Below are 12,579 nucleotides of genomic sequence, written 5' to 3' on the forward strand. Positions count from 1 at the left end.
GACGGACAACACAGCCTCAGTGTTCTGCATCAACAGGCAAGGGGGAGCGTGCTTTTCAGCTCTCTGTCGAGAGGCGCTCTGTCTATGGGATTTCTGCATCAGCCACGAAATCCATCTGGAAGCTTGTCACCTTCTTGGCGTCAAGAATACGCTGGGACTTCTCCTCTCACTACAAGTCGTCGCTCCATCCAGAGGTAGTCTGCATGATCTTCCAAAGGTGGGGAACTCCCCAAGTGGACAGAACAGGAAATGCCACCGGTTCTGTTCTCGGCAAGGTCTGAGCAAAGGCTCCCTCTCTGATGCCTTTCTCCTGTCGTGGTCAGGGAGCCTGATGTATGCGTTCCCTCCGATTCCACTCATCAGCGGGGTCCTGGTGAAGATCAAGAGAGACAAAGCGCAGGTTGTTGTGCTTGGCCTCATCAACATTGGTTCAGCACCTTTACGTGCTTGACAGCAGCCCCTCCCTGGCCCCTGCCCAACTGACCAGACCTGTTGTCACGGGACCACGGTCGGCTCCTACACCCCAACCTCGAGTCCCTCCACCTCTCAGCATGGGTGCTGTGTGGCTGAACCTGGAGGAACGGACCTGTTCGGAAGGGGTCCAACAGGACCTCCTGGGAAGTAGGAAGCCCTCAACCAGACTGACTTACCTGGCCAAGTGGACGAGGTTTTCCCACTGGGCGTCCGAGCGTGGCATCTCTCCCTCGTGTTCCTCCATACAGGCTGTCCTGGACTACCTACTCCATTTGAGGAACCAGGGCCTGGAGCACTCTTCCATTAGAGTGCATCTTGCAGCCATTTCTGCTTTTCACCTGCCGATCCAAGGATAGATGGTGTTTTCTCATGACATGACGGTCAGAGTCTTGAGAGGGCTTGAGAGACTCTTCCCGCAGGTACGGGCTCCCATCCCACAGCGGGATCTTAACTTGGTCCTCTCTAGGCTCACCAGCCCACCCTTTGAGCCACTGGGTTCCTGCTCCTTTTCCCACCTGTCATGGAAGGTTGCGTTGCTGGTGGCGGCGACATCGACGAGACAAGTCTCTGAGATTAGAGCCTTGACCGCTGTACAAAGTCTTCTACAAAGACAAGGTTCAGCTGTGGCCCCACCAGGCCTTCCTGCCAAAGGTGGTCTCCACCTTCCATATGAACCAGGACATCTTCCTCCCGGTGTTCTGTCCCAAACCGCACAAGACCAGTGAAAAGAGGTGTCTTCGTGCTCTGGCCGTCCAAAAGGCCTTAGCTTTTTACTTAGAACATACCAAGCCTTTCCATAGATCAGCTCAACTCTTCATTGCTAGAGCAGATAGGATGACGGGTCACCCGGTGTCCTCGCAGAGGATTTCCAATTGGATCACTTCATGCAGAAGGACATGTTACAACCTGGCGGGGGTTCCGCCACTGCCAATTGTCAGAGCCCACTCAACGAGAGCTCAGGCATCTTCGGGGGCCTTTCTGGTGCACATCCCAATCCAGGACATCTGTAGAGCCGCAACGTGGTCTTCTGTCCACACGTTTACCGCTCATTATGCCATCACTCAGCAGGCCAGGGATGACGCTGGGTTCGGCAGAGCTGTGTTGCAATCTACACATCTGTGAACTCCTACCCACCTCCAAGGAGTCACCTAATATGGAATGGACGTGAGCAAGCACTTGAAGAAGAAAAGATAGTTACCTGTTCCGTAACTGGTGTTCTTCAAGATGTGTTGCTCATGTCCATTCCACAACCCACCCTCCTTCCCCACTGTCGGAGTTTCCGGCAAGAAGGAACTGAGGGTGGGGGGAGCCGGTGGCACCCCTTATACCACACCATGTGGGCGCCACTCCAGAAGGCACCAAAGCTGTTCCCCTATGGATGCTAAGAGAAAAACTTCCGGCACCGGTGCATGTGGCAAGCACACACACCTAATTTGGACTTGAGCAACACATCTTGAAGAACACTAGTTATGGTAAAGGTAACTGTCTTTTTTGCCATTTGTGAGTAATGTGGTTATCTCAGACTTAAATCCGTAAGGCTTTTATACCACCCAAACATATTTCATCAGTGTACTATTAATATTGAGTATAGAGCTATTGACTGACTGGCTCTGAGGTCAACAGAAGTAAAATATTGCTAGATATTGAAATAATTCTTGACATTGCTGCTGTATATTGTCTGAAAGATGTAGGTAATATTTCAGTCTTGGGAATCTATTTAACCAAAGAGTAACTTAGTAAAATATCCATTGTCTCTAGGCTGTAGTCATTGCAATCAGTACAGTATATTTTTAATAGCTTTACATATTATTTCCTCCTAATTACTACTCTTGAGTGCCAGCAAACTAATTTCCATCCCGTTTTTCCCCACTCTCCATAGTTGATTGCCAGGCTGTGGGATCCTCTCCTCCCTCCACTCAGTAAGAGGCTTGTAGAAAATGATTGGGGAGGGCTTGAAAAAGGTTTTGAAATGTCTTCCTTTCATTTCTTCCTCTTCCCTCACTGCTCTTGCCCCCGCCTTTCCCCTGCTGGCAGAAATTGGGAGGGGGAGTCTCCAGGCGTTTCCTCCCAGCACAAGAACTTTAGGGGATTGCTGGGTTGATCCTGCTCTATAGCAGAAGAGGAGACACCAGGGAGGGCTGAGTTATATTTTTACTTGGCACTAGCTCTCTGATATGCAACATGTTGCCCTACATGTGTGTGCTGTTAGACAGATGAGTTGCTTTTTAAGCAAAAGCACATACTTTTTCTGTCATATGGTTGAATTTTAACTAATCAGAAAATAGTCAGTTACATAAATATCCATAGAGTGAGAGTAACGAAAATATGTTAATATTGCATGAACAATTTCTTTTGCTGTTAGTTTAGACTTTTTTATTTTTAAATCAACTGTATAGAGTAAAAAGCAACAAAGAGTCCTGTGGTACCTTAAAGACTAACAGATGTATTGGAGCATAAGCTTTCGTGGGTGAATGCCCACTTCGTCAGACGCAGGCTACATAAAAATAAACCTTTTATAAAATGTGTTTACTAAACAATAGAAGTCTTGGTGTGCACTTACCTTTATTTTGATTAATTCTTTAAACAGTTTTAAATGTAGCTATAAACTCATATGTGCAGTCTCTGTTACTCAGTTTTCACCATCTTCCTTTTTGGTTATTACTTAATGATAGGTCACTGTCACACACATTTCCGTAACTCATAGTAAAACCCTGGAATGAAATTAGCCTCATTTTAACATTTGATTAGACAAGATAATGTGTTTCCCCCTGGAATAGTTTATTATTCAAAACAAGCTCTTTAGGGAAGGAAGTTCACATCAGTTGGTAACTGTTCCTGTGGATACCAAATAACTCTGTATAGTACACACTACAGTAAATTGTACTGAAGGTCATTTATGAGCTGGATGCATAACAGATGTCTGTGTAAAGCATTATCACAATGTATCAAAACATAAAGAACTTGGTACAAACAGTGATCAAGATAAAAAGACACTTATTTTGTAAGATAAAAATGAATGCTGGAATTTACAGTTCCAGGACTCCTATTAGTTATTTTGGAAATTAAGTTAGTACTAGGGCTGTCAATTAATCGCAGTTAACTCACGCGATTAACTAAAAAAAATTAATCGCGATTAATTGCAGTTTTAATTGCACTTTTAAAGAATAGAATACTAATTGAAATTTATTAAATATTTTTGGATGTTTTTCTACATTTTCAAATATCTTGATTTCAGTTACAACACAGAATACAAAGTGTACAGTGCTCACTTTATATTTTTTATTACATATATTTGCACTGTAAAAATGATAAACAAAAGAGATAGTATTTTTCAGTTAACCTCATACAAGTACTGTAGTGCGATCTCTTTATCATGAAAGTGCAACTTAAATATAGATTTTTTTTGTTACATAACTGCACTCCAAAAAAATGTAAAACTTCAGAGCCTACAAGCCCACTCAGTCCTACTTCTTGTTCAGCCAATCGCTAAGACAAACAAGTTTGTTTATATTTACGGGAGATAATGCTGCCCACTTCTTAATTGCAATGTCACCTGAAAATGAGAACAGACATTCACATGGCACTGTTGTAGCCGGTGTCGCAAGATATGTACATGCCAGATGCGCTAAAGATTCGTGCTCTTTATGCTTTGGCCACTGTTCCAGAGGACATGCTTCCATGCTGATGACGCTTGTTTTAAAAAATATGCATTAATTAAATTTGTGACTGAACTCCTGGTGGGAGTATTGTATGTCTCCTGCTCTGTTTTACTCGCATTCTGCCATATATTTCATGTTATAGCAGTCTTTGATGATGACCCAGCACATGTTGTTCGTTTTAAGAACACTTTCACTGCAAATTTGACAAAATGCAAAGAAGGTACCAATGTGAGATTTCTAAAGATAGCTACAGCACTCTACCCAAGGTTTAAGAATCTGAAGTGCCTTCCAAAATCTGAGAGGGACGAGGCATGGAGCATGCTTTCTGAAGTCTTAAAAGAGCAACACGCTGATGCGGAAACTACGGAACCCGAACCACCAAAAAAGAAAATTAACCTTCTGCTGGTGGCATCTGACTCAGATGATGAAAATAAACATGCGTCAGTCCACACTGCTTTGGATCATTATCAAGCAGAACCTGTCATCAGCATGGAAGCATGTTTTCTGGAATGGTGGTTGAAACATGAAGGGACTTATGAATCTTTAGTGCATCTGGTACATAAATATCATGTGACACTGGCTACAACAGTGCCATTCAAATGCCTGTTCTCACTTTCAGGTGACATTGTAATTAAGTAGTGGGCAGCATTATCTTCTGTAAATGTAAACAAATTTGTTTGTCTGAGTGATTGGCTGAACAAGAAGTATGACTGATTGGACTTGTGGGCTCTAAAGTTTTAAATTGTTTTATTTTTGAATGCAGTTATTTTTGTACATAATTCTACATTTGTAAGTTCGACTTTCATGATAGAGATTGCACTACAGTACTGGTATTAGGTGAATTGAAAAATACTATTTCATTTGTTTTTACAGTACAAATATTTGTAATCAAAAATATATATAAAGTGAGCACTGTACACTTTGTATTCTCTGTTGTAATTGAAATCAATATATTTGAAAATGTAGAAAACATGCAAAAATATTTAAATAAATGGTATTCTATTGTTTAACAGCACAATTAATCACAATTAATCATGATTAATATTTTTAATCGCTTGACAGCCCTAGTTCAAACCTTTTAGATATCAGTTGGTAGTAGCATGTGGTATTTCACGATAATTGAACTAAAATTTCTAATATAGCCATTTGTTATAATTAGAGTGAATTCATTTTCAAAAGTGAAATGTTAAAGAATATTGTACCCTGAATCCTCTAAATCAGCTGTTTCTAACAATAAGGTTGATGTTCTCATGGGGGAAGGAGAATTCCCTCAAGTTTGGTAAATGCTTGCTGCCATGGAAGCAGTTTTAATACATTTTACACTGCAGTAAATCTTTTATGGGTGTACAGTTCAGAGTTCAGTTCCGTTATGGGTTTTCATAGATCTTGAATTGTTGCATTGTTTGTTTCTTTGGTTATGGAAGTCCATGGTAGGTGATAACCAGAAAAAACTGCTATGTTCTAGGTCTGGTAGAGTTGCAGACAAAGACAATAGCAATTTGTACCCTATGTTCCACATACACAATTATTTCCACAGTGGTCATCATCAGAGCTTCATATATTTTGGAAAACCTAAATTGCAAATCTTGCTTACTATATTAAGTAATAATGTTAATATTTATGATTCACACAAGATTAATATACTTAAAAACATAAGCATAAAATCAGTTATTTATAATGTATGTTGCCAACCAGGGGCAGATTAATATTAGGCTAGGAGATTGAGCTTGATCCAGTGGATAGAACACTGAATTGGGTCTATTTCTGGCACTGCCACTGACCTGTTGTGTGAGCTTAAGCAAGTCACTTCATATCTCTGTGCCTCTGTTTCTCTTTTTATCCTTTGTCTTAATTGTTTAGGCTTTAAGCTGTTTAGGACATGGACTGTCTCTTACGATGTTTGTACAGTGCCTAGCACAAGGGTGGTCCCCAAACTTTTTACCTCGTGCCCCTCCTTATCCCTGCAGACAATTAAGTGCATTCTGGTTTGTTTTAAAAAATCTTCTTTCTTCCCCTTCATTTATAAAAAGGACGAGAAATTAAAAGCTAGAAAATAAAACTAAATTATAAACCCTCAATTAATACAGCTCAAAGTTTGCACAGTTAAAATAACAAATTCAGGAAATGCAAAAGTTAAAGGTCCAATGAAAAAATATTTAAGGAACTGATCCTGCAGTGTAGCTAGTATTAGTATTATACTAATTATATAAGTATTAATTTATTCAGGTAAAACTTTCACTAAAGCCACTAGAAGTCTTGTCTGTGTGAGGATTGCCACTTTTACCACATTTTGCAGAAGTGCTGCTTCCTGTTTCTGTTGTTCATTATTAAATATGTAACATAAAGGCAGGGCCGCCCGGAGGGGGGGGCAAGTGGGGCAATTTGCCCCAGACCCCGGGCCCCGCAGGGGCCCCCACGAGAGTTTTTTGGGGCCCCTGGAGAGGGGTCCTTCACTCGCTCTGGGGCCCCGGAAAACTCTCGCGGGGCCCGGGCCCCCGGAGCTTCTTCTGTTCTGGGTCTTCGGCGGCGGGTCCCAGAGCGGAAGGACCCCCTGCCGCCGAAGTGCCCTGAAGACCAGCGGCGGGGGGGTCCTTCCGCCCCGGGACCTGCCGCCGAAGAGCCGGGTCTTCGGCGGCAATTCGGCGGTGGGGGCCCCCCACCTCCGAAGACCCCAGGCCCCCTGAATCCTCTGGGCAGCCCTGCATAAAGGAACATAACTTGAAAATCACACTACTGTCTGACTTTTTAACTACTGTTTTACAAGTAATACTTAAGATTACCGTAACTGAAAGAGATTGGAAGAAAATATTTTTTCTATTTTCCCCCCAGTTTTTCTTTGTTCATTTGACAGGAATTGGTGTATTGGCAATTGGTTTTCATTTGTTTTTGTCTTCTGTAACACAGCAACAGGGGAGAGATTCTCAAGGAAAATGTGATTGGTAAAACAAAAAAATTGCAGGAGGGTTCAGTAGCATGTGTAGCTACATTTAATTTACTCTTTTAAAATACCTTGAATTTATATTTGGTGTCCTTTTTTTAATATGTGACTGTCTCTATATCATTAAATATAATAGATGTACAACGTTTCTGAATTAACTGTGATGCTGGAACCTTAACTTAAATTTCCAGGATTGTGGTTTTAATGTGTAGCCTTAATATTTAATAAACACAGTTTATGGGATATATAGTTCATATTCATACCACTACTTAGATACTGTATCTGTCTCTTTGCTTATCAAACTAATCATAAGAAAACCTGTAGCAAAGAAAAGAGGATACTTGTTATGGAAAGTTGTTACAAAGAAACATGGATAAAGTGAGACCTAATGGTTAAAATAACCTTCAGTGGATGTTCTAAATCAAGCATTCAGAGCTTAATTGCTAAACAATTATATTTCAAATTATTTGAAAAATAAATCAGATGATGTCCAAGGACTTATATAATTCCTCAACCCATGTCTTTGCAGTAGGAAGGTGCAATCCATAGAGACTAGTGGTTTAGTTACTGGCCCTTTTGAAGTCAATTTCAAAACACGCATTGACTTCAGTAAGGTCAAGATTCCATCCTATAAAACCCAGTGTATAGAACTCCAGTTTGACTTGATTAAGATAAGGATGGCTTTTAATTTGCTTCATTTTATGTAAATAAAGCATAGGTCTCAAACTCTTGGCAATATGCCTTGAGTTGAATGAAATTTGTGCACCCCTCGCCTTACAATAATTTTAATATACCACTTCATATATAATGAAAAAGAGAATTGCTAATGAAAGAAAAAATGTATTTTCAACTTTAGAACTGGCATTTTGATGTTTTCTGTATTTTGAATATTCATTTAAAACTTGTTTTTAGTATATCAGTGGAGTTGTTTTAATTTTGTTTGCTTGTTTGTTTTGTAGAAAAACATTAGTTTCCTATATTGTATTATTGCTGGAACTGTATTATTGCTTATAGTGAGAAAGCAAGCAGGGTAGAGTTTTTCATGTTACATAACACTTGATCAAAATGGAAATGAGACTATTCAAATTAGTAGCTAGGCAGCCTCAAAGTATACTTACTTTCTTAAAAAATGACAGCTTTGATTGGAAAGCATCAGATACACTTACATTTATGCCATCGAAATTGAGAAACCACTTGCTATAAATATTTTGTGGACAAATATGAATGTGAGTCTAAAATCATCTGCTTAGCTACAAAATTGAAAAGATCTATTAAAGATGTACCACCGTAACAATTAAAGAACTAAAATACAAAGGAATCTGAAGATAGCTGCTTGCTATTCTTTGTATATTCAATATTATCATGAATTTGGATAAGTTGGGAATTAATCCAACACCTCCCCCTCCCCCCACCTCCATTGTTTCTCAGTACAGATTTCAAAGGTAGGCACTGATTGAGAAACTCAAAGAAAGTAAAAGTCACAGTTATGGAGTCTAAGGCTAGAAAGGACCACCAGATCTCTAGTCTGACCTTCTAGGTGGTAAAGGGAAGAAGTGCATTTTTTTTATTGCTCCAGGCTTTGTACTGTATTAAATTTGTTCTAGTTGATGTCATGAGAACTTTAAGTGCAAAATTATTTAAGAAAGAGAACATATAGTAAAGATGTTTCTATTATAGTTATAAAGATATCTATTACTTCTGTTATCAGAAGTTGTGAAGATATAAATTGGACTGCAAGATTCCATCTTTAATTAGAGAACTTCAGTGATCTTTTAAAAAATGATTTGATTATGAAACAGCTATAAAAATTGTAAATAAAAAATATTCTTTGTATAGCCTGTAGTTCAGATGATTTTAAAAAATGCAGAAAGGAACATCCAGCCACAGCAATATCCACAGAAAGATTAGTAAAGGTTGAGTTTTATATCTTTTAAATATTGATTAGCTAATTTAGTGTTATAGTATAAATGTAAATGTGTTCTGACTGAAGTTGGCTGAGTTAATTGTCTTCTGGGATATATAAATTTCAGATGCATATGTGAGTTGGTATAATTGTAAAGTCTCATTTCAATTTTCATACTAATTATTTACTATAAATGCAAATATCGGATGTCGTTATTTTTAAGTCGGTCAGACTGTATAAAATCTTTGCTTTCACAATGAACAGCAAATGCTAGGGAATTGTGTAATCTTTTAAAGTGCCTTCTCAAATGTAACTATTTCACAAAATGACAGATGGGATGAATTTAACACTTCAGCTTGGACAGTGACCTGCCTTTTTACTATTCTAAAAGAGAGGTTGAAAGTTCCTGGGAGACACTGTCATCCATGTTAGAGGAAACCAATGGGTGTCCTCATTTTGCTGCATCTCCCTTAATGTAATTTTATAGCAAGTGTATATACAGAATTCATTACTGTAAATATATTTAAGAATCTGGGTTTTTTAAAAATTTGTTTTAGCTACAATAGTTTGAGTTGATTTAACTTTTCGAGTTTCATGGTTAATATACTTTATGTTTGTGCAATAATTACTTAGGGTGGTAGGCTAGGTAGATTAATAGATCTTTAGTATTTCTAATTTGTATGAAATTACAAATCAGATATGAAATCCTTTACTATAAGTTGCTGAGAAAATACTTTTCAGTTCTTGTCATTTTGCCCATACACTGCTTTTTGGTTCATAAGGCAGGCTATTAATGACTTATTTTATTTTTTGCAAATTAACAGGGTTTGCTCACATTGTAAAACTGACAAATAGTTCATAAAGTACATCCCTCTCCAGTTTGTTAATATGTACTGAAGTAAACATTGCAAGAGTCCAAAACATCATATATAGGGTAGAATCTTATAGATAGTACAATCTATGTAAAAATATAGAATATTTTAGACAATTCACATGACTCTTCTGTCTAAGCTGCTTATCCAAAATATTGTCCTTAAATACTCTTATGTTAGACCCCATGTTTTTCTGCTTTAGTGTTGACCATTTTTATTTTTGTTCTCAGAACTACGGATATGGATAAAGCCCTTTTCCAATCCATATGTTGACTGGAAAGGGTTACATAGTACTGTATACAAAATGAAGCTTGTCTACTTACTTGAAGAATCACATTCTTCCTTAAGTATCCTGAATCTTTGACAATTTTATAAAAATTGTCTTGGTTTGGAAGTAGTGTACAGAAGAATTTGTGGGTTTTATTGTGAGTGTTGAAAAATAACTTAAAGTGGTGGGGTTTTTTATTGATCTTTATGTATTTAGTTATTAACCCACAGATCACTGAAGACAAGTACATTCCTTCCTTCATCTCTCTCCTTCCACCCCTCCTGTTACTTTTTTTTTCCCCTCCGGTAAAATTAGAACATTTTCACTTCCTTGTTATTTTCCTGGCCTTCCCACCACTCCAAAATGTCATAAAGTGCCCCCCACAACTCCAACAGACCAATGCAATTCCACCCCACTCTTTCTGCGACAGGCTTTACTTTCCATTTCTCCACTACTGCCTGCTTCCATGCAAGTTTCTGGTTGCTCCTAAACGTAACCACCTGATATTGCCCCCCTTAATCAGATAGCCGGTTATTTAAGAAAGTCAGATTGGGTTGGGGAGTTCTGTAGCAGGGAAGGTGAAACAAGTATGGACTCTATATGGAATCCTGACCATGCCTCCCAATAGGTAAAAATTCTTTCTTCCCACCACAGCATGCGCTACTGGTTGGTAGTCCCACAAAAGTCCTGGCAACTAGCTAGTTAATACCCAATTCTGCTTCCATTGACAGTTTTGCTATTAATCTCAGTTGGGAGCAAGATTATTGATTGTGTGTTAGTCACCTCACAGATGCCTAGTTTTGAAAGGGTTAATATGATTCTTTCCTAGATCTTGCATGGGAGGAAGATGTCAGTTTGAAATTATGATGAAACCCCTGTTAGAGTGAACTATCATACATATAGTTCTTTGTGCGTGACAGGAAATGGAGTGAAGAAAGAAATAAGAAGGTGATGAAAAGATAATCCTGCTAATGTAATATTGCAATAACAAATGAGCAGTAAATGTGGTTGGTATTCTGTATGTCTATCCAACAGCTCAAAATCAGGTAATTTGCCAAATGGAAATTGTATATAAAAAAAAATAAATCCTAGATCTCATCCATATATTTTTTGTACATCACATTCTCATCTTTTCTTTTTCTACGATTCTGAAATATCTCTAGTGAGCCAGCTCCCCAAGGGGGTTGAGGGAGGGAGGGAAGACAAATATAATATTATACAGTAAGGCTTATGATCAGATTGTAAAGGGTCAGGAAGATTGTGGCCTAATAGAGAGAATCCTGTCTATGAAGAAGGAGACCAGTGGTGCTCCGTAGTCGTAGTAATTAATAATTCTTTTTTGTCCAAGCATCTCTGTGTTTTTGAGGGTAAGATGGTAAGTATCACTATACCCATTTTATAGATGGGGAAACTGAGGCATTGTGACATACTCAAATCCCCACAGAGAGTCAGTGGCAGAGCTAGGAATAGAACCCAGATTTTCTGACTTTCAGCCCAGTGCCTTAATCATCGGATACCACTTGGCCTGTGTGTGTCTGCCATAGCTTTTCTTTGTGTATTTAAGGTTTTTTAGCAGTACTTCTAAGATACCTTTCTTGTATAAAATTTTCATTCTTACATATGCAACGGGCAGAGTGAGTTTGATAAGCAAATAGACTAATACTTTGGAAAATGTTTGAAAATAAGGGAATAGAATATTTCAGCTTCTCTAAAAATCCTACACATTTATTATTATGGTCTGTGTGTCGTGGAATGCAAATGGTAACAAAAGCAATATTAATTGCATAAAACTTAGGGGGAGTCCTGGGTTAGCTGCTCTCTGTCATCTTTTCTAGTCTCTGAGTGCACCCCTCAGGTGAAAGCCTCTCGCCCTTGTCTGCTTGGGGTGAAAAACAAGATCTACTTCAATTTAGGCTTAAACGGTTTACCTTTTGCCTTTATTTTTGTATGTTTTAAAACAATGCTATTATCACCTATGAATTACATATTCATGCAAAAAACAGATAAGGCAAGAAAGAAAGTTACCTCTCCTGGGGACAGGGTAACACTTTTTAAAACTGTGGTCTCTGCTATGTTGTTCCCTGTGTCTTCTCCACTCAGCTGTTGTCAGTCACCTATCTTTTATCCCCTCTTCCTTGCTTACAGACAGCCCCCAAACCTGAAGCAAATACTCACCAGCAACCTCACACCACACAACAAAACACTAACCCAGGAACCTATCCTTACAACAAAGCCCGTTGCCAACTCTGTCCACATATCTATTCAGGGGATACCATCATAGGACCTAATCACATCAGCCACACTATCAGAGGCTCGTTCACCTGCACATCTACCAATGTGATATATGCCATCATGTGCCAGCAATGCCCCTCTGCCATGTACGTTGGCCAAACCGGACAGTCTTTACGTAAAAGAATAAATGGACACAGATCAGAATTAGAACATTCAAAAACCAGTTGGAGAAC

General features: G+C 38.9%; 1 protein-coding gene across 2 annotated transcripts in view; it reads left to right on the forward strand.

The window, feature by feature from the left end:
* The window catches only part of GNAL (G protein subunit alpha L), a 320,857-nt gene that overhangs the window by 152,191 nt on the left and 156,087 nt on the right, over nucleotides 1-12,579 (forward strand). The window lies entirely within an intron of this gene.

The sequence above is a fragment of the Emys orbicularis genome, chromosome 2, assembly GCF_028017835.1.
Source record: "Emys orbicularis isolate rEmyOrb1 chromosome 2, rEmyOrb1.hap1, whole genome shotgun sequence".
NCBI lineage: Eukaryota > Metazoa > Chordata > Testudines > Emydidae > Emys > Emys orbicularis.